The sequence below is a fragment of the Etheostoma spectabile genome, unplaced genomic scaffold (genome assembly GCF_008692095.1).
Source record: "Etheostoma spectabile isolate EspeVRDwgs_2016 unplaced genomic scaffold, UIUC_Espe_1.0 scaffold00006330, whole genome shotgun sequence".
In the NCBI taxonomy this organism is placed as follows: Eukaryota; Metazoa; Chordata; class Actinopteri; order Perciformes; family Percidae; genus Etheostoma; species Etheostoma spectabile.
The window spans coordinates 38,974-62,831 of record NW_022603358.1 but is presented as its reverse complement, the minus strand read 5'-3'; the positions used below and the strand labels follow the sequence as shown (position 1 = coordinate 62,831).

General features: G+C 38.5%; 1 long non-coding RNA gene and 3 other non-coding genes across 4 annotated transcripts; 3 read left to right on the top strand and 1 right to left on the bottom strand.

Moving 5' to 3' along the window:
- Positions 1-4,591: 4,591 nt before the first annotated feature.
- On the bottom strand, positions 4,592-4,673 carry trnal-uag (transfer RNA leucine (anticodon UAG)). Its single transcript has one exon. It is a non-coding gene; the product is annotated as a tRNA-Leu (tRNA).
- Positions 4,674-6,083: 1,410 nt separating this feature from the next.
- LOC116677996 (uncharacterized) lies at positions 6,084-16,280 on the top strand. Its single transcript, XR_004329141.1, has 3 exons — positions 6,084-6,431; positions 6,754-6,756; positions 16,258-16,280. It is a non-coding gene; the product is annotated as an uncharacterized LOC116677996 (long non-coding RNA).
- trnak-uuu (transfer RNA lysine (anticodon UUU)) lies at positions 14,628-14,700 on the top strand. Its single transcript has one exon. It is a non-coding gene; the product is annotated as a tRNA-Lys (tRNA).
- Positions 16,281-23,377: 7,097 nt separating the features above from the next.
- trnas-aga (transfer RNA serine (anticodon AGA)) lies at positions 23,378-23,459 on the top strand. Its single transcript has one exon. It is a non-coding gene; the product is annotated as a tRNA-Ser (tRNA).
- The last annotated feature ends 399 nt before the right edge of the window (positions 23,460-23,858 follow it).

Here is a 23,858-nt window from a genome sequence, read left to right as displayed (position 1 = left end):
CTTTTGTTGTCAGAAAACTTGTTTAATTTGTTATGAATCTATTTAGTAATTTTACATATGTTTAAAAATATCAGAATTCATATTGATATTGCAGTATTCATAATCAATATTGCAATATCACATTTTGTCAATATCGTGCAGCCCTAGTGTGTGTCTGTGTGTGTGTGTGTATGTGTGTCTGTGTGTGTTGGGAGTGGGACTGCTAAATGTCAAGGGCTGGGAGGCGATGATTTAGAACAACGTGATAGTACAGTGTGTGTGTGTGTGTGTGTGTGTGTGTGTGTGTAAGTGAAAGAGAGAGACAAATATAAAAAGCTTCAAGTAGACTCTAATAATATAATCATATTGTTTCTTCCACTTATTAAAATATCTGACTTTATTGCCACTCTGTTTCTTTCTACTTCTCTACTAGAGTGCGGATCGGGCCGGATTTTTCTGTCCGAGCCCGACCCGCGTCCGACAGGCATTAAGATATTTATGTCCGAGCCCGACCCAGTTAAAATCGCATTTGTTTCTCATACTAATGACACATGTACGTTTGTTTGTGTGGAAAGCCGCTTTTATTAAGCAATTGTAGGAAGGCATTTGGAAATGTCAACAGATGAGCGCATCAATGCACACGGGGCAACAAGCGCCATTACCTACATAATAAGCTGTTTTAAATTCAAATGTTCAATGCCTTATCGCACTGATGTGACCGAGCCCGACCCGAACCCGAGCATCCTTTCTAAAAATCTGTTTGAACCCGGCCCGACCCGTCGGGTACCGTCGGGCCCCGTCGGGCTCAGGTCGGGTATCCATCCTCTATTCTCTACCATATTTATAGTGTGTGATTTGTAAAATACCAATCATACATCATCACCAATCATACAGCCTACATCGCATAAAAAAACTACCTCTGTCCCTGACACACACACACACACACACACACACACACACACACACACACACCACACACACACACACACCCACACACACACACACACACTAGGGCTGCACGATATTGACAAAATGCGATATTGCAACATTGATTATGAATACTGCAATATCGATATGTTTTCTGATATTTTAAACATATGTAAAATTACAAAAAAGATTCATAACAAATTTAACACGTTTTCTTACAACAAAAGGTTTATTTCTACTGACAGTCTGCCGTTGCGCCACAAGGTCTACTTACTAATGCATATACACATCAACTTTTTTTTGATTAATGCATATACACATCAACTTTCTTTTTGATTAATGCATATACACATCAACTTTCTTTTTGATTAATGCATATACACATCAACTTTCTTTTAGATTAATGCATATACACATCAACTTTCTTTCACATTAATTCATATACACATCATTCGTTCTTTTACATTAATGCATATACACATCAACTTTCTTTTTGATTAATGCATATACACATCAACTTTATTTTGGATTAATGCATATACACATCAACTTTCTTTCACATTAATGCATATACACATCAACTTTCTTTTTGATTAATGCATATACACATCAACTTTCTTTTAGATTAATGCATATACACATCAACTTTCTTTCACATTAATGCATATACACATCAACTTTATTTTGGATTAATGCAAATACACATCAACTTTCTTTTAAGCTGCAGTTCTGGAATGTTAAGTTGCAGTTCTAGAACAATAGGTTGAAGTTTTAGAATTTAAACATGCATTGTCACCAGACTTTAGTTTGATCTGAGGAACAGGAGGTCAGCACAGACCATGATTGTAGAATGCAGGCACATTTTAGTCTGGACAGTCTGGTAAATTTCAGGGATTTTTACACTGGGATGGAACTGCTAATCTTGCGATTGACAGATGATCTGCCCCAATACAGCCACTTTATGTGGATGTTAAGTTGCAGTTCTAGAACAATAAGATGTAGTTTTGAATTTTAAGAGTTATGGTCCTAAAATGTTACTTACAGTTCTACAATGCTATGTTGTAGTTCTAGAATGTTAGGTTTGAGTTTTAGAATGTTAATATTCACTTCTAGAATGTTAAGCTGCAGTTCTGGAATGTTAAGTTGCAGTTGTAGAACAATAATATGTAGTTTTTGAATTTTGAGAGTCATGGTCCTAAAATGTTACTTACAGTTCAACAATGTTATGTTGTAGTTCTAGAATGTTAAGCTGCCATTATAAAATGTAAAGTTGCAATTCAAGAACAATAGGTTGAAGTTTTAGAATATTTGTAAGTTGCGGTCCCAAAATGTTACTTACTTTTCTAAAAGGTTACATCTTAGTTCTAGAATGGTAAGTTGCAGTTCTAGAATGTTAGGTTTGAGTTCTAGAATGTTAAAATTCAGTTCTAGAATGTTAGGTTTAACTTCAAGAATGTTAAGCTGCAGTTCTGGAATGTTAAGCTGCAGTTCTGGAATGTTAAGTTGCAGTTCTAGAACAGTAGGTTGTAGTTTTAGAACAATAGGTTGAAGTTTTAGAATTTAAACATGCATTGTCACCAGACTTTAGTTTGATCTGAGGAACAGGAAGTCAGCACAGACCATAATCGTAGAACGCAGGCACATTTTATTCTGGTAAATAACAGGGATTTTCACACTGGGATGAAACTGCTAATCTTGCGATTGACAGACGAATAAAGCCACCTGATACTGTGAGACTCAGGGATTCCGACTCTCTAAAACACCACCGCCCAACGTGGGGCTCAAACCCACGACCCTGAGATTAAGGGTCTCATGCTCTACCAACTGAGCTAGCCAGGCACTTCTCAAGTTTTTAGTCGCGGTCCAAAAATTTCACTTAAAACTTCTGAAATGTTACAGTTCTAGAATGTTACTTGGCAGTTCTATGGTTATTTCTGACATCAACAATCTCAGGCAGGTGTATTAAAATCAATAGAGAAAAAGGGGAAATCATACTCTTAATAAGTAGACTTAAAGAGTATTTGCATAACAAAGGCACAAGCATGGACGTTGTGATGCGATGGTGTCGTCTATTGTTGTTTCTGAGATCAACAATACCTTCTAAAGTTGGATAGTTATTGCGTACCCGGTAATATTAGAGAAGAGCTCTCGTTGGCAGTGTAGGCGGACAATTTAGAAAATGTAGCTACTTTACACTTTTAACTCTTAAATCTCCTCTGAATCACCATGTGCACACTTTCAAGCCTCGTTGGCATGCCGACCACGTTCTACAGTAGTTAATCCACTGGCTACCTAAGGGTTTCTTTCTAGGAGCGGTTCAAAATTACATTGCACTATTTTGTCTAATTGCTTAGGGCATAATATTTCCAGAGACTTAATTTCTTTTAGGTGGTTAAAAGTTATGGTCAAATGAAGCTGCATAAAGCTTTCTGAACAATGTTCTTCATTTTCTGAACACATTCACTCAGTAGTGTTTTATTATTGGTTGTGCATCTGTGATTGCCCTAGAGGTCTCTCAGTCCAGCACCTCTCCCGCTCTTTTTTGTTAGTTCTACACTGTCCAGCATAAATCACTGACACCATACCTCACACTCATCCATGCATACACATTCACCACCGACTAAACTGACTACCACCATCATTGAATTATCATTTCTTTTGTTGTGGTCATATTCTCGCATTTCCTTTAACCTTTGCACACGGTCTTTTGTCCTGGCCTTTTCCTGGGGTCATTACAAAGCATCTAGGGTTGATCTTAGCCTTTGTGTGAGTACATAGGTCTCCAGAAACAGTGTTTTTATTGAAATTAAAGACATAATTGTTAGTTTTTCCGAAATTTTCCCAACCATTGTATTCACTTTCATAGCCTCGTTGGCGCAGTAGACAGCGCGTCAGTCTCATAATCTAAAGGTCTGAGTTCAACCCTCACACGGGGCAGGTGTTTTAAAATCAATGGGGGGAATACAGTGAAATTATCCTCTCAATAAGTAGGCTAGACTTCTAAGAGATTTGCAAACAAAAAAAACACAACTCATGCTGAAAATACAGTGACTTGCAGGTGGTCAAGCACATGAATGGAAGTTGTGATTCTATTGTTATTTCTGAGATCAACAATCTCAGGCATGTGTTTTATAATCAATAGGGAAACAGGGGAACGCATTGTCTTAATAAGTAGACTTCCAGAGAATTTGCATAACAAAGACACAAGCATGGACACAAGCATGGACATTGTGATAAGATGGTGATATACGTTTAAACACACCACAAGCTATATTGAGGGTTACAATTTTTATCATTTAAATACGGGTCACTTCCTGTCACCCCGGAAGTCTTACCGTCTTATAAACCTGGTGTGCAATGTAGAATGGCTAGGTTAACTGATGATTTCAAACATTGTGAAAATTATCAAATCATATGAACACGTTAGTATAAGAGCATATAACATAAACCTTTCTCAGGATGGTATAGGTAGCGTATCGCTACCGGGATGGCCGACATGCATCCAGTCACAGTTATCGACTATGAATGGCAATGAATGAGTATTTCACGTTGAACACTTACAAGTGAGTTGTCCTTGTGCGTACAGATGACTTTAGTTACTTCAAAATATGAACTAAGAGTTCCACAGAAGCAACAACTGTGCATCCTCACACTGAATGCTTTCCAGCGGTTCAACATTTGCAAACGGCAGTGGTGGGATTTGAACCCACGCCTCGAGAGAGACTGGAGCCTAAATCCAGCGCCTTAGACCACTCGGCCACACTACCTGCCTTCACAAGTTCTCCACATCGTGACAAACACAGGGACGTAACTAACGGTATGCTTGTTAATGTTATTGGAACAAAACTTTTGCAAGTCAAAAGGCAATACTTTATTGAAAAATGCCAGTACTTTATTAAAAATGTTATCACTCTTTGTCATTTTTCTCTGGCATTATTGATTATTAGAATATTGTAACAGCATTAAGATAGACAGATATTTATTGATCCCAAAAAAATGGGAAATTACGGTGTCACAGTAGCACACGTACATTAGTCACACAACACAGAATATAAATATAAATGAGATACTAGGAAAAAATATACATAGTATACAGTATACATGAAATAATAAATAATAATAATAGTAATAGGAATAAAATATAAGAATAAAATATTAAAACAAATATTCAAATATATACAGGATGGGAAAACACAATGTGCAAGCCTCCTGATCAGTTTGTTCAGTCTGTTTGTGTCGCTGGCTCCACAAAGTCCTCCACCAGTGCCCTGTACCCCCCCTCCTGTCCATCCCTTATACACCCAACAACTGCAGAGTCATCAGATAACCTCTGTAGGTGACATGACTCTGAGTTGTGCTGGAAGTCTGTGGTGTATAAGGTGAACAGAAAGGAGACAGCACAGTCCCCTGTGGGGCCCCCGTCCCACTCACCACCACATCAGACAGAATGTATTATGTCAAATCTTTTTATGACCAATAAGAATGATAAAGGTCTCATTTGTACGGGCCTAATCAATCAGTGGACATCATGGGCATTGGAAAAAAAACATTTTTCCCAGTGAAAAGGTCATCATTGACATCACTCATGTGGGAGTCAGAGGTGGGAAACTGGGGCTAGGTTTTGCTAGAACAGTTTCCCAGTTGGTGACATGTTGACAACTGACGTACGTTCATGTGTTGAATGGTTAGAAACGTTTCAGAAATATACAAAATTCCCACAGTGCCATTGCCAGTAAACGGTAAACCAAGACAAGTCAAGTAGGTCTATGTTTTGAGCTCTTGTACACACTGTAGTGAGGACCGTAATGCCTAATTAAAGAGCTTTGGGTGTCCTTTGTCATTGTGGCCTCCATGTTTTCACACACCTGATGCTCTAGGCTACGCCCAACAGTTAGTGGCAGTAATGCAACAAGTTGTTATGCCAAACGCCAATATGACAGAAAAGAGGAACACACATCTGTTCACTCCCTATTAAGCCCCATTCCACCAATCCGGAAGTTTCCCCAGACTGGGAGTTCTCCCTTATTAGACATTTGCTGGCATTCTGAAAAACAATGTACTGATGGGGTCGGTCCCTGATATTCCCAGGTGGTGTGAACGCACCAAAAGGAAACCCACAGAGTCCTGGGGTGTGGTCTAATCAGCCAGATTAAGTGGAAACACCTGTGTGGGTGTTCATCAACAGATAGGAAACAGGTGTGTGTATGTTTCTCTAGACGGTATATTAACTCGGCTTTGAACTAGTCCACTCAGAACCGATACCAGGACTCCTAATAACTACTGCAGAACAACCTGTTGTGATCATGCTGTTTGTCTGGTTTTGCGTTTTTGTTTCTGCTTTCACCGGCCGCTTTGTAACTGGACAATCTCCTCCTCCTCTGCCTCCCGGTAGCCCACAAGAAGTCCCGGTGAACCGCACTGATGTTTTAGAAGCGGCACAGTTTGCTGTGGTTGAATTCAACAAAGCCAACACAGAAGACCTGTTTAATTACGCAATTCTGGACATAACATCGGCTCAAGTTCAGGTAACGTAAAAGTACTTTTCTTCTACGGAAGAGGATTAGGGCCAATGTCAAATTTGTTAATCTCTGAACTCATGACTTTCTTCTTTTTGACATTAGCCTTAATCCTTTCATATTCAATGACTTGCGTTGTTTTATTATTGGTGCTCACATGTCTGAGTCCTGTTTCCTGTCACTTTAGACCGTCGGAGGATTTAACTACTTCCTGGAAATGCTCCTGGGACGTACAACGTGCAAGACCGGCAACACTGCTGCTGTCAAAGGCAATGCTGCTGCTAGCGACTGTGATTCCAACTCTGAACCCAAGGCAAGTGTGAGACTTCAGGTTGTGTTTGAAACTCAGGGGAAGAACACCTTAAAGCCCAACACTGGTCTGCCCCAGTGCATCAATGTCAAATGTTAAAGATTCACTAATTGTTTGCTTTTTATATTTCAGGAACTTAAGTGCACCTTCTCTGTTTATGTAATCCCTTGGGAAGATTCACGAGTCCTTTTTCAAAAGGAATGTAAAGTCAACCACTGATTCTGACTGATTTTGTGAATAAACCTATTGAACTGGGTTTCTGTGCCAATATTTATTAAAATGGGCCACTATAAACCAGGCATGTCATTAGCTCACAGATATGCCATTTCTGACTTGAGTCACACATTATTCCAGTGAGTGACTAGGGAAGCTTGTCTGTGCTGTAAAGCTCAGCTTGTGTCACACACGGCTGCTAAATGGCGACAAGACTACACATCCACGCTGCAACCACAGTTCTAGAGACTCTGCATTGAGGCAAGCATCTTAAAGATTCAGCTACCCAGACAGGAAATACACATTTGTGTAGATTTTGCTGTTGGAAGGTTCAATTTCAACTCTGAGATTAAAACACATGTATAAATATTTAGTTAGCTAGTGTACAATGTACCACTGGTGGTTTGAAATTAAAACGCACCATAAAAGGACGTTATTACTTGCATAATCCGTCATAAACACGCTCAAGTCATACATCGTTAGAAAGCTTAAAGTCTCATGATTCCATCGAGCCCACACACAAGCAATAAGGTGACTCACAACGGTTATAATCATGTTCTGAAGTAAAGCAAGACAGACATATTTAAGTATAAAATGAATCTGCATCCATACCTGTCTGCTCGTGTCTTTAATCACAGCGGTGAAAGATCGCCGAAAACATTGTTTTCCTCCTTCGTAAACATGTCAAACTATTAGAATATCCAAGCCTTGTAATCCATAATTATCTGGTCCCCTCACAATCTTGTAGTTTCTGGCCAAGTTTCGACGTTCAAAAATCTAGATAGTGCATCATTTCTCGGTTTTGATCGCGTGTAACTTTTTCCCTGTGCGCGCTAGAAATCATGCCGACACATCATTGTAATCCGTAGTGCCAGCACGTTCGAATGAAGCTGGTTGCCAACCAATAGCATGATTCTATCAAGAGATACACTCAAACTAAGCCAATCATATCGTACAGCCCCCATTGGGCCCACGTGGGAAAGAATGACAGTAGAAGCCACCAATTAGAACATAAGGGCATAAAACTGGCATCCCTGTATAGCCAGTAAAGAGACGAGTTGAATGGTACCAGACATGGCCAACAAAAACCTATCCCTGAGTTCACTCCAACTGTCTGAAAGCCAAAAATATGGCCTTCTTATAGCATTTCAACATTTCATCAAATTATGATTACTTATTCCTATAAATCTATGTATCTACTTATTTTAGGCATGTGTGTGAGTGATGTGGATGTGTTTTTGTATTTCAGAAGTTTTGTATTTAGCACTTTTTGGGCTTTTTTAGAAATAAGAAATTAGACAAACGCACAGACATATCTGTAGAAAAACATTCATATAAAATCCATTTTATAAGCAATTTTCTTCTGGATTTTTTCTGTTCTAAGTTGAGACATGTGGCTAGGGTACTATTTTAGTATATAGCAGTTGTAATATGCTTTTTTAGATGATTTACTTGGACGGAAATAGAAATTCTGTGTTCTAACCTCTGTAGCTCTGTGTCAGTAAGGCCTAGTGTCACAATGCCACTAGAAACAACAAGCTGAGAGTGTTAGCTTCACAATGAACTCAGGGTCATCCCAGAGGGCCAAAGCATGTGGAAACTGCAGCATGTTTTAGGGGGTAAAAATTTAGGCGAGAAAATCATATATTTTCCAGTGTGCTTCAAGAGGTTATTAATGCCCCACCTGGTGGGCATGGCGTGAGTCCAAAGCATAACTGAATTGGAAACTAGAGGTGCACACTGGAGTCTGGCTGTCGCTAACATGTCAACGGTGGTTCTTGTTAAAATTGCTGTAACGCTCTACTCGTGTCAGACACATGGAGATGCAACCAGTCTGCAGAAGGACTCTTCATTGAGGCCCAACTTGTCCAGACAACTGATACTTTAAAACTGTTCAATTGTCTTTCCATTTTTATTTGTGTTCTTGACCCACCTTCAGACCCTTTTTTCGGTTCCAGGTGCCAAACTTGGTAATGTAAAAACCATTCCCCAGTCTAAAAATGTTTTCTCCCTAACTACCTATTCCCCTACAAATTAAGTGCGACCCTCTTGGAGGTCCAGACCCCCAGGTTAAGAACCCCTGAGCTAGTGTACTCAAACACATTTCATTGTGGGAAGGCTATTCTGTTTAGTTTTCATTACATATGTTTTTTTGGCTCTTTCAGTTATTTAAACCATTCAAATCTTCAGCTCTTTCAGAAAAACATGTACGTTTAAAGTCCTTGTTGTGCTGTCCACCAGATTACCACAGGAGGTAATATCTTTTGCAGCTCTTTTAAAGACTCTACCATAATACCTGCTGGAGATGCCAGGTCCTCATTCATGTAAAGCATGAGCTCTACCACTGAGCTACATCCCCTGAAGATATTCAGATTTTTTTTTGACTTTTTTCTGAGATAGACTTAGACTTATCTTTATTAATCCTTTTGGGATGAAATATCACTGCATAAAAGAATAAACCTGGGTAAAACATGTAATGTTAATGTTGTATATGGCTTCAAAACCTGTAAATGCAACTGCGGTGGCTGGAAGTCAAACCTGGGCAAAATGATTGCACTGCTATGGTATAAATCATAGTTGAAAAGTAACACACCTGCTGTCTTTCTGCTGGACAGTACAATGTTCACTGCAAATTTTGTAACTCACACTGAAAATAAATGATAAGAAATACATTAATGGAGACGGGTGGCTTCCAGTACCTATGAGATAACACAATATTGTTAATGAAGGCACATCTGCGTTTTTTTAATGCTGTGATGAGTCATTGGTTTGCTACCACCCTTAAAGAATGCCTTTCGTTGTCTCAATCACAGAAATAACCACAGAAAAACAACTTCCAGTCATGTGCTTGTCCCAGTATTCAACCACCTGAAAGTCACTGTATTTTCAGCATCAGTTATGCTTTTTTTTGTTTTTGAAGTATTTGCCCCGTGTGAGGGTTGAACTCACAACCTTCAGATTATGAGACTTACGCGCTGCCTACTGCGCCAAAGCTGGGGAACAATAGTCTGTAAGGGGGGGGGGGGGGGGGAAGAAGAGGAAAAGGGGAAGAGGGCGGGAGAAGGAAAAAAGGAAAGGAGGAAAAAGAAGAAATTAGAGAAAAGATGAGAAAGATGCTAAATTACACACATAGTGTAAGAGTTTATAGTTTCTATTAAGTCAGATTTTAATTTAATTGCTGAAATTGGAATGTTTCTGGGAAATAAGGGAAGTTTAACGTAGATTCAAAGGTCACAGGTTCGATCCCCACCTAGCACCAGATCTTAGGTTCCATCCCCACCTAGTGCCAGAAGATCCAATTACACTGTCCACAACTTTATTGTTCTACTAAACAAAGTTTTGGAGGAATAAGATATTAGTAAGGTTGGGAAACAATTTAAACAAATAATTTATAACGTTTAGATTGACTTTTGAACAATATATCTGTTTTTAGTACTGCATACATTTAGTAATCGTGCTATATTTGGTCAATATTAAAAGTTAGTCTTTATAATAAGTATTGTTTAGTAATAAATAATTTTCTTTTCTTTAAACAATGTATGACAGGTAAAACCAACATTTTTAGTTCTCTTTTCTCTAAAAGCAAGTAGATCAAAGTCATTTGCAGGGAAGTAGGGTGTATAAAGGCAAGTCATATGCTCAGCAGTGTGTACACTATAATTGGAATAATATTGAAATGAAGCCAATTAATATAATACATGCCAACTTTATTACATTATTGAGCTCAACAAAACAATATGTCTTTAGGTAATGAATAATATTGTTTAGCACAAGAAATTACTGACTATACAAGGTTTTTACACCAGGGAGGAAAATAAGAGAATCAACAAACTACTTCTGTACAAAGATTAAAACACACATAACATATAAACCACAAACATCATAGTACTGTATAGCTGGAACCTGGTTCCACAGGAGAGGAGCCTGATAGCTGAACACTCTGGCTCCCGTTCTACTTTTAGAAACTCTAGGAACCACAAGTAACCCAAAGTATCTGGGAGCTCAGTGCTCTGGTGGGGCAGAAAGGTACTATGAGCTCTTTTAAGATAAGATAAGATTTAAAATCCTACAAAGCTCTTCATCTTCAGGCATGGTGCCTGAGAGCTTTGTAGGATTTTAAATTCTATTCTAGATTTTACTGGAAGCCAATGCAGAGAAGCTAAAACAAGAGAGATGTGATCTCTTTTCCTGGTTCCTGTCAGAACACGTGCTGCAGCATCCTGGATCAGCTGAAGAGTGTTTCATTGTCTTTTTCGAGCTTCCTGATAATAAAGAATTGCAGTAATCCAGTTTACAAATAGCAAATTAATGGATTCGTTTTTTTGCATTAAAGTTGAGCTTTCGCAATGGCTGGAAATTGAACCCCGTCAACTGTTTGGAAGGCAGCTACGCTCACCAATATACCACCACCACTGGATGTAAGGACGCCCACAATAATCCATCTGTCAATGCTGTACTACCACAGTTATGGGATGCCTTTTGTTGTCGGCAGATTTGGACCTTTGGACCTTTTACTGGGATACCACAGATGGGAAGTTACAAAGTACAAATACTTCGTTACTGTACTCAAGTAGATTTTTCAGATATTTTACTGTATTTGACTATTAATTTTTTTTTGAGTTTTACTTTTACTCCTTACATTTTAACACAAATATCTTACTATTCTATCTTATCATCTGTCGTACGTTCTACTCTTTTCATTTTACCATTGAGTAAACAATTCCATAACCATTGCTTTTCTAGTCAATGACATACTGGAGCTGCATTTCCGTGATGAAAAATTGATAAAGGCTCTCTGTATGGCTCTCTGTATGGCTCTCTGTATGGCTCTCTGTATGGCTGTTGTATTGTATAACCTGTGTGTTATTTATGTTACATGCTGCTGCACAACAAATTGTCCCCCGGGGATTATAAAGACTACTTGAACCTTGAAGGGTGACAGGACTTGGTAAAATGTCTTCCGCAGAAGTTTTTTTTTACACAGAAAGGGTTGGCCACAGTGCCCACTCCCCCACCCATATCTGACAATTGAAAGCTGTGGGGAAAGGGGGGTTCCAAAGCTAATAGAATATTCAACAAGCCGTTTTGATTTACTATACTGGCCCATTCAGGATGAGCACTGTATACTCTGACTGCAGCAACACAAGTTCAAATTTCAGTGATACCTAATTTTTATGGTGATTACGAGACTGAATGCAAAGTGCGTATCCCCCATGTAACTCAAAGCCTATCACTTCCAATCAATACCATCAAATGTGGAGCTTCTTCAAGTTACATTAACAACCAGGTGACTCCTCAACATGCCCCCACCAACATACTGTTTACAGTCTAACTGGCAGAGGACATTAAACCTGTAAGCTCACTTTAAACCAGATGGGGAAAGTTGAAAGGTTGATTTTTTTCACCTATACTGTGGCTTAAAAACAGGTTCCACTGAGATTTGAACTCAGATCGCTGGATTCAGAGCCCAGAGTGCTAACCATTACACCATGGAACCTTTAAAAGTGTTGAAAGTGTTTGCTTGACAGTTTCTTTCATAATATCCACATAATATTGATATGATATGATATTGAAGGCGCACAACAATCACAACAAAGATGAAAAAGCAACAATTATTGGCCAACTTAAGTCATTTAGTTAGCTAAGCATTCAGAGGATGTGGGAAAAGGCAAGTCAAGAACAGGTTTTCCAAAAGTAGAATGGGAGCCAGAGCGTTCAGCTATCACGCTCCTCTCCTGTGGAACCAGGTTCCAGTCTGGGTTCAGGAGGCAGACACCATCTCCACATGTAAGAGTAGGCTTAAGACTTTCCTCTTTGATAAAGCTTATAGTTAAGGCTGGCTCGGGTGAGTCCTGAACCATCCCTTAGTTGTGCTGCTATAGGCCTAGACTACCGGTGGACTTCCCATGATGCACTAGGTACCTCTCTCCTCCTCCTTCTCTCCATCAGTATGCAACCTCATATGCCTTTGAGATACAAGAACTTCTGCACTTGCGTAAATGGCCTATTTGTGCAAACAAAAGGTGGATATAGATGATTTTGGGCGTAGGGTTTGGTGATTTTATCACCCCTAAAGTGTCTGCGGGTGCATAGCATTATTAGCACCACACTCAAACAATCTGAGCTAACCGGCCTGCTTTTTAATTGTTTAAAAAGAACAGATGTCCAGAAACAATTAAGGCCAAATTGAGCAAAATTGGCAGAGTTCTGGATGAGCTGGATGAGTTGTACACTTTGGCAATTCTGAACACTTTCAGACACTGTTGTATCATGTAAGTAACATGCACAAGTCTTTAAAAATAAATGTGGCTGTTTTTCATGCAGGTTTGCATCATAACAATGCCGGTGCTATCTCTAAATGAACAATGGCCAACCTACATCCATCTTGATAGCGCCCAAATCTCTGTGCTGATCTCCCTGCTTGGATGGCAAGTCATCTGGTGGATTTTTCCCGTCAAGAGGAAGCGGATCAAGCGGGAGAGTTGTTTTATTGTACTCACCAGCAATAAAGTTTATTTGTCTAGAGCCGTAAAATTGCATTAGGTTATCAACGTTTTCATCGAAAAAGAATACCACAGCTCAAGTCCCTGATAAGGCAACAGCTTGATTCTGGGATATGTACGAAGTGCTCGCTATCGTCATCTGTCATGCAGGTTTGCAGTATGTTCACAGTCTGCTAGTGGCCATGATGAGTTGTGACTTTGAGCTTTTTAACCGTTTTGGTCAATTTAGCCAATTTTCAACCAGTTTGTGCAATAACATTTGGTGTTCTCAGGGAATGTGCAAATCGTGGTCTACCCTCCTGCTGTCCAGAAGACTGTGTTCATGGCAACAGCTTAATGGTCTTCATTTACTTGCATTTCAATTTGTAGTTCGGGATATGATTTTTTCCCCAACCATTTGTTCTGGAAACCTGGGTAGCTCAGTCGGTAGACTATTAGACTTTTAATCTGAGGGTCCAGGGTTCAAGTCCCTGTTCAGCTGTAGAGTTGAATATTCTGCTAGATAAGTTGTCCATTTGACATGCCTAAACACTTCAGACACTGCTACATAATTTGTGGTTGATGCATAAGTCTTTAAAAGGAATTGCGGCTTTGTTTTTCAAGCAGGTTTGCATCATAACAATGTTGCTGGTACGTCTAAATGAACAATGGGCAACCTACATCCATCTTGCTAGTACCCAAATCTCTGTACTCATCTCCCTGCTTGGATAGAATGTCATCTGGTGCATTTTTCCTGTCACGAGGGCTAAGAGTATAGAAGTGGAACAAGAGGGAGAGTTGTTTTTTTGTACCCACCAGCAGTAAAGATTACTCGTCTAGAGCCGTGTTGTTTGAATTAGGTTATCAACGTTTTGAGCGAAAAAGTATACCACAGCTCAAGTCCTTGGTAGGGCGACAGCTTTATTGTGGGATATGTATGAAGTGCTCACTATCGTCATCTGTCATGCAGGTTTGCAGTATGTTCACAGTCTGCTAGTGGCCAATATGAGTTGTGACTTTGAGCTTTTTAACCTTTTTGGCCAATTTGGCCAATTTTCAACCAGTTTGTGCAATAACAATTGGTGTTCTCAGGCAATGTGCAAATCGTGGTCTACCCTCCTGCTGTCCAGAAGACCATGATCATGGCAACATCTCAATGGTCTCAGGAGATTGTTTTTTCCACATCCAGTTGCTTTCGAAGCCTGGGTAGCTCAGTCGGTAGAGCATCAGACTTTTAATCTGAGGGTCCAGGGTTCAAGCCCCTGTTCAGGCGTAGAGTTGCATATTCCGTTCCACGAGTTGTCCATTTGACATGCCTGAACCGTTAAGACACTGCCATATCATGTGTGTTCCATGCACAAGTCTTTAAATAGAATTGTGGCTTTTCAAGCAGGTTTGTATAATAACAATGTTGCTGGTAAGTCTAAATGAACAATGGGCAACCTACATCCATCTTGCTAGCACCCAAATCTCTGTACTCATCTCCTTGCTTGGATAGTATGTCCAAGGACATATCACATATGTTCTAGGAAACTTTTCATTGGTTTGCTACCACTCTTAAATAATTCCTTTCATTGTATCAATCTCAGAATTAACCAAAGAATGACAAATTCCATTTATGTGCTAGTGTTGAACCACTTGAATGTCACTGTATTTTCAGCATCAGTTGTGTTTTTCTTGTTTTATCCGTGTGAGGGCTGAACTCACGACCTTCAGATGATGAGACTGACGCGCTGCCTACTGCGCCAACAAGGCTTTGAAAGGTATTGCAATGGTTCGCAAAATTTTAGAAATACTAACAATTTGGTCGTCAATCTTAATAAAAACATTGTATGTGGAAACCTATGTACTCACACCAAGGCTAAAATTGACCCTAGATGCTTTGTCATGACCCCATGAAAAGGGGAGACAAAAGACTGTGTGCAAAGGTTGTATACATGTATGCAAGGTGTATGCATGGATGAGTGTGAGGTATGGTGTCAGTGATTTATGCTGGACAGTGTAAAACTAACAAAGATGAGCGGGAGAGGTTCTGGACTGAGAGACCTCTAGGGCAATCACAGATGCACAACCAATAATAAAACACTACAGAGTGAATGCGTTCAGAAAATGAAGAACATTGTTCAGAAAGCTTAATGAAGCTTCATTTGACCATAACTATTAACCTCCTGAACCTGGTAAAAGGTATGAGGTACTCATGCATAGCTAGCCAGTGATTTACCTACTGTAGGTGGTGGTTGGCGTGCCAACGAAGCTTGAAAATGTGCATATGGTGATTTAGAGGAGATGTAACAGTTTAAAGTGTAAAGTAACTTCATTTTCTAAATTGTCCGTCTACAGTGCCAACGAGAGCTCTTCTCTAATATTACCGGGTATGCAATAGCTATTCAACTTCGGAAGGTATTGTTGATCTCAGAAACAACGATTAACAGCACCACCTTATCACAACGCCCATGTTTGTGTTTCTTCAAAGTTTGCAAAAACATTCACATGAACTCGCAAATCAATTGATGAGATTTTGGAGGTCAAAGGTTCAATGTCAAGGTGACTGTCTCCTCATGTCTGTCCATCCAATTCTTGTGAATGCAATATCTCTGAACGCCTAGAGGGAAGCACTTCAAAATCTAGAGGTCTAGGTTACTGTTTCATTATGTCTCCAGAACTGTATATGTATTTCTTCTGAACTGGTGAGTTTGGGTAAGGTAATGTCCCTGTGGCTTAATGGATAAGGCCCTGGCCTCCTAAGCCAGGAATTGTGGGTTAGAGTCCCATCTGGGGTGATTTTCAGCAGAGTGGCGCAGCGGGAGCGTGCTGGGCCCATAACCCAGAGGTTGATGGATCGAAACCAACCTCTGCTAATTCCTATGCTTTGTATCAGCAATAAGGCCATATCCAGTCTGTTGATATTTAACAAAGCCTCTGTTGCTGCAAGTGTCTTAAGTGAAATGTCTCCACCTGCTGAAGAGTAAACTTACTCATAGGCAAGGCAAGGCAGCTTTATTTGTATAGCACATTTCAGCAACAGGGCAATTCAAAGTGCTTTACACAAAATCAGTTAAACAGATAAAACACAAGTACAAACAGTTAAAAATCATAAGCATTAAAAACCGATAAAACACATGAATAGACAGTTAAAAACAAAAAAGAAACATTAGGACACATAAAACACAAGAATAAAAGTTACAGGTTACCTGCAGTAACACCAGTAAAAACTAGAGTACAATACAAGAAATATACTACAGTACTAGTACATAAATACAGTAAAATAGAGACTGTAAAACATGTACATTTAAAGTGCTTGTTCTTCTGTCTGATAGTCTGAGGTATAAAAGAGAGAGCATACCACTTAGTTTGTGTCACAGGAAGTCTTAGTCTACCACTACGTTCTATAACCCTACCAGTCAGATTACCACAGGAGGTCTTAGTCTACCACTACGTTCTATAACCCTACCAGTCAGATTACCACAGGAGGTAATATCTTCTGCAGCTCTTTTAAAGACTCTACCATAATACCTGCTGGAGATGCCAGGTCCTCATACATGTAAAGCATGCCCTCTACCACTGAACTACATCCCCTGAAGATATTCAGTTGTTTTGACTTTTTTCCGAGATGGACTTATCTTTATTAATCCTTTTGAGATGACTCCCGGAAGGAAATAAAAATATCATTGAATAAAAGAAGAAACCTGGGTAAAACAAGTAACGTCATTGTTGTATATAGCTTCAAAACCTGTAAATGCAACGGCAGTGGCTGGAAATCAAACCTGGGCAAAATGCTTGCACTGCCATGATATAATTCATAGTCAAAAAGTAACATATCTGTTGCCTTTCTGCTGGACAATACAACGTTTACTGCTAATCTTGTAACACAGACTGATAATAAATGCTAAGAAATACATTGGTGGAGGCTGGTGGCTTCCAGTACCAATGAGATAGCACAATATTATTCATGAAGGTACATCTGCAATTTGGTATAATGTCATATGTTGTTGGTTTTCTACCACTGTTAAAGAATGGCTCTCATTGTCAGCAGGATTTGAACCTGCACGGGGAGACCCCAATGGATTTCTAGTCCATCGCCTTAACCACTCGGCCACAACAACCTGGACAGCAGCGCTACACCTGTTTGCACAAATGTTTATAAACTTTTCAATTGGTTAGTAGTAGTTACCAGACACGGGCAAAGTGTAAATCATAGTGTACTGCCTGTGTCTGTGGATCCTTGTGGAGACAGCTTGATTGATTGATATGTTCCCTTATTTGTACCATAACAGAGATCTAATATTTTATAAAATCAGGTTGGGCAGGTAACCTTTCTGGTTACTTCTTGACAAATAAAGCAAGTAACCACACAATGAAAACTACTGCGATGGCTGGGAATAAAACCCAGATCAACTGCTTGGAAGGCAGCTATGCTCACCACTATACCACCATCACTTGACAATGCACCATTTGATACTAAACCTGTAAGCTTACTTTAACCTAGATGTGGAAAGTTGAAATTTTGATTTTTTTTCACCTGTGCTGTGGCTTATAAACAGGTTCCACTGAGATCTGAACTCAGATTGCTGGATTCAGAGTCCAGAGTGCTAACCATTAAACCATGGAACCTTTAAAAGTGGTTCAAGGGTTTGCTAGGCAGTTTCTTTCCTAATATCCACATGTGTGATATTGAAGGCCCACAACAATCACAACAAAGATGAAAAAGCAACAGTCATTTAGTTAGCTAAGCATTCAGAGGAAATGTGGGAAAAAGCAAGTCAAGAACAGGTTTTAAAGGACTTGCCACAGACAGTGAATACAGCAGTAGATATGTCTACTGTGTACAAACACATGGTAACTTTACATCTGTTGACAATAAAGATGCTCACAAAACACTTTACTTGAAATTGCATTTCTTGCGCACATTTATTTCCTCTTAAATACAAAGAACTGCTAAGTACTTTATTCCCGATATCACATCTCAGACATTATTTCCAAATGAAAACACTGTTGTCAGAAGTAGGATTTGAACCCCCGCCTCCAGTGAAGACTGCAACTTGAACGCAGCACCTTGGACCGCTCGGCCATCCTGACTGATCCAACTGCTATTCAGTAGGACCTGTCTCAAAAATTATAATATAATGAATTAAACATGTCATGCTATAGTTTCTCTGACATCCAGGTCATAGTTAACAAGGGAAGGTTTCTCATCTGTCAGCCCAAATATATGGAGACATGGAGACATGGAAGAAAGTCACCAGGGTGGCAATGTGCTTGACAATGGCAATATATTGCGTGGGATGTGAAGGCAATGTGCAATACAGGCCAAAACCTATGGTGGGAATTAAGATCCACCAATGTTTCTGTCCACAATGTCCACCTGAATCCAGAAATGTCCCTGCCAGATGGGAAATAGACTGACTATTGGGTCAACATTGTGCAATTATCTTCAAAAAGTCCAACTGAGTCCACAAATACACCTACCAGATGGGAACTAAACTGATAACTGTCTTCATGGTCTAAACGTGTCAAATATTGCCGTTTGGTTCCTGATCCATGCTATTACCCCAAAAGTCCACAACTAGGCCAAGGGCAACTGGACTTGGTAAAAGGTCCTCCACAGATGTTTTGTCTCTCATCCAAGAGACTTCTTTAGTTTTTACATACTTTTTATGAGTTTTTGACATACTCTACTATGAATTCTTTCGACATACTATGAGTCTTTTGACATACTATACAATGACTTTTAATTAAAGGGGGAATTAGCTCAAATGGTAGAGTGCTTGCTTAGCATGTGAGAGGTAGTGGGGTCAATGCCCGCATTCTCCAGAGGACTTTAGATTCTTCTTGCTTTACAACAAGAACTATACATCTGGACTTTTTACAACGTATTACACTACGACTTTTTAGAAATATTTAGACATATTATACTCTGACTTTTTTATGACATTTTATGAATATTTTGTCATACTATACTATGACTTTTATGAATTTTTATGAATATTTTGACATATTATACTATGACTTTCATGATTTTTTTGTCATACTATACTATAACTTTTTATAAATATTTCGACGTACTATAGTATGACTTTTTATTAATTTTTCGACATACTATACTATGACTTTTTATGACTTTCATGAATTTTCGACATATTATACTAAGACTTACTAGTACTACAACTAAATTTGGACTTCTTACGACATACTACACTACGACTTTTTAGGAATATTTAGGAACATACTATACTGTGACTTTTTAGGTTTTTCAACATACTATCCTATTACTTTTATGACTTTTTTGAGATACTATACTATGACTTTCATGATTTTTTCGTCATACTAAACTATGACTTTTTATAAATATTTCGACATACTATACTATGACTTTTTAGGATTTTTTTGTCAAACTAAATTATGACTTTTTATGACATTTTATGAATTTTTGTCACACTAAACTATGACTTTTATGAATTTTTGACATGTTATACTACGACTTTTTATGAATTTTTGACATACTATACTGACTTTTTATGACATTTTATGAATATTTTGTCATACTATACTAGGACTTATATGAATATTTGACATGTTATACTATGACTTTTTTTGAATATTTGTCAGATTATACTTTGACTTTTTTGAATATTTGTCATGTTACACTATGAAATTTATGAATTTTTTGACATACTAAACTATGATTTTATGAATATTTGGACATACTAAACTCTGACTTTCATGACTTTTTTGTCATACTATACTAAGACTTTTTATAAATATTTTGACATACTATAGTATGACTTTTTATGAATTTTTTGACATACTATACTATGACTTTTTAATACTTTTATGAAAAGGGGAATTAGCTCAAATGGTAGAGCGCTTGCTTAGCATGCGAGAGGTAGTGGGATCAATGCCCGCATTCTCCAGAGGACTTTAAATTCTTCTTGGTTTACAACAAGAACTATAAATCTGGACTTGTTACGACATACTATACTACGACTTTTTAGGAATATTTCGACATACTATACTATGACTTTTATGAAATTTTGACACATTATACTATGACTTTTTTTTAATTTGACATACTATAGTATGACTTTTTATGACTTTTTATGAATATTTTGACATATTATACTATGACTTTTATGATTTTTTGTCATACTATACTATGACTTTTTATAAATATTTTGACATACTATAGTATGACTTTCATGAATTTTCAACATATTATACTATGACTTTTGATGGAATTTTTCAACTTATACTATGCCTTTTTATGACATTTTATGAATTTTTGTCATACTATACTATGACTTTTATGAATTTTTTGACATACTCTTAAATTAATTTTTATGACATTATATGAATTTTTGTCATACTATACTGTGACTTATAAAGAACGCTTGCTTAGCATGTGAGAGGTAGCGGGATCAATGCCCGCATTCTCCAGAGGACTTTAGATTCTTTTTGCTTTACAACAAGAACTATACATCTGGACTTGTTACGACATACTACACTACAACGTTTTAAGAATATATCGACATATTATACTATGACTTTTTATGTTTTTGTCGACATACTATCCTATGACTTTTATGACTTTTTTGAGATACTATACTATTACTTTCATGATTTTTTTGTCAAACTAAACTATGACTTTTTATAAATATTTTGACATACTCTACTATGACTTTTTATGATTTTGTTGTTATACTAAACTCTGACTTTTTATTACATTTTATGAATTTTTGACATGTTATACTATGACTTTTTTTGAATATTTGTCATATTATACTATGACTTTTATGAATTTTTTGACATACTAAACTATGACTTTTATGAATTTTCGACACGTTATCCTATGACTTTTTATGAATATTTTGACGTACTATACTATGAGTTACTACGAGGCTTTGAAGACTAAAATTAATTTGTGGATAAAAATATATTTCAAACTGAATCATTGTTTTTTTTACACACACACACACACGCACACGCACATGCACACACACTATGAATAAACCTCAGATAGTTCAACCTGTTTCATTAGGAAGTGGTTTTACACTCTTTCAAAATAAAACATTCATGCAACAAAACTTAAACAAGGTGCTCGGGTTTTAAAACGGACGCAAACAGAAAAATAAAAACAAAACTGAGTTCTTCTGTTCTCCAACAAGAAATAAAGACGAATAAAAGGATCTGTCTCTGTGATTTTGGGTTGGTCCTCTGATCTGTCCCCGTCTTCTCCAGACGGATCTGTCCTTGTCTTCTCCCACGGATCTGTCCCCGTCTTTTCCCTCTGATCTGTCCCCATCTTTTCCCTCTGATCTGTCCCTGTTTTTTCCCTCTGATATGTCCCCGTCTTTTCCCTCTGATCTGTCCCCGTCTTCTCCCTCTGATCTGTCCCCGTCTTCTCCCTCTGATATGTCCTCGTTTTCTCCCTCTGATATGTCCCCGTCTTCTCCCTCTGATATGTCCCCGTCTTTTCCCTCTGATATGTCCCCGTCTTCTCCCTCTGATATGTCCCCGTCTTTTCCCTCTGATCTGTCGCCATCTTCTCCCTCTGATCTGTCCCCGTCTTCTGCCACCGATCTGTCCCCATCTTCTCCCTCTGATTTTCCTTCTTAAATCTTTGTGGGGTTTCCCCAACATTTTTAAAGCCTTTTTTTTACACGTCACTTTTCATATTTACACAAGGAAACTCACATCTACAAAGATGAATTGGATAGATGTGACTCCCTGATGGTCTAGTGGCTAGGATTCGGCGCTCTCACCGCCGCGGCCAGGGTTCAATTCCCGGTCAGGGAATGGTCAGGACTTGACAGATGCAAGTGTAACATTTGAAAGAGTAAGTTCCTGGACTTTTAGATTTCATTTAAATCAGACTCTGCTGAAACTGGTCCCGGATTGGAAACCGGGCAGAAAACCTGTTTGTTTTTTATTTTAATTTTGAACACTGAGTGATACAATTAAATGGTTCAGTCGAGTCACCAGTGAGCCGGACAACATTTGGCACTATGTCAGCAAGATGAAACAGCATAGATAGAGAAAGAGTACAGGTTTCATTGTCTTCACTCATGCACATACATGTTTTAATTCCAATGTTTACATAACTCTTTAGCCTCATTTGTTGTTTTTGTGGATTCCTGGATCCTGAGGTAGGTGATCCTACGTCACGGTAAAGCTCTCTTTGACAGCAGGAACATGCTCAATGCTTATGTAAAGGTTTTGTCTTTCTTGGACTATATATCATTTAATACCGTTTTCCTATAACAACGCATAGGTGTTGTTTTATTTAGGCCACGTATCCACACTACTCCAGCATTTCTGCAACACCTACACAAAGACATCTGGAAACGTTACTCACCCAGCTTAGGTTTGAAAAAGGGTTGAGTTGTAGTCTGTACAGACAGACGGGTAGTTTTGCTGACCTCCCTATAGAAATGTTTAAAAAGTATATTCTCCCTTGTTACTGGTTGAACAATGCTGACATGTTTTCTAAGTCATTCTTATGACCCTAACTTTAGCATTGACTTGACTGTTGAATTCAGTAAGTGCTACTTGTTGGGGCAGTTGAACATGACAATGCTACAGACTAACTGAAGATGGATGTCATTGTAATCACATTCAGATCACCTCAAATGGAGACACTGATGATTATTGGGTTCATAAGTGCTTCTCTTTGGGGTCGTCTTGGTTATGAGCTCATCATCAGACATAGCTCTGAACAAATGCAGAAACAAGTAGGAAGTAAGCAGAAAGGTTATTTGCCCAACCGGATTTGATAAAACATTAGATCTCTGTTACAAAATAGCTCTTGTACAAATAAGGGAGCATATCAATCAACCAAACTTCATCCACAACTATCCACAGACTATGATTTGCACTTTGTCCATGTCTGGTATTACTAACCAATTGAAATGTTTATGAACATTCATGCAAACAGGTATAGGGCTGTGTTTCAGGTTGTTGTGGCCGAGTGGTTAAGGCGATGGACTAGAAATCCATTGGGGTCTCCCCGCGCAGGTTCGAATCCTGCTGACAACGAGAGGCATTCTTTAAGAGCGGTAGAAAACCAACAGCATATGACATTACACCAAATTGCAGATGTACCTTCATGAATAATATTGTGTTATCTCATAACTACTGGAAGCCACCAGCCTCCACCAATGTTTCTTAGCATTTATTTTCAGTCTGTGTTACAAGATTTGCAGTAAACGTATTGTCCAGCAGAAAGGCAACAGATATGTTACTTTTTGACTATGAATTATATCATGGCAGTGCAAGCATTTTTCCCAGGTTTCTTCTTTTATTCAGTGATATTTCAATTTCCTTGCGGGAGTCTTCCCAAAAGGATTAATAAAGATAAGTCTAAGTCTATCTCAGAAAAAAGTAAAAAAAACTCTGAAAATCTTCAGGGGATGTAGCTCAGTGGTAGAACTCATG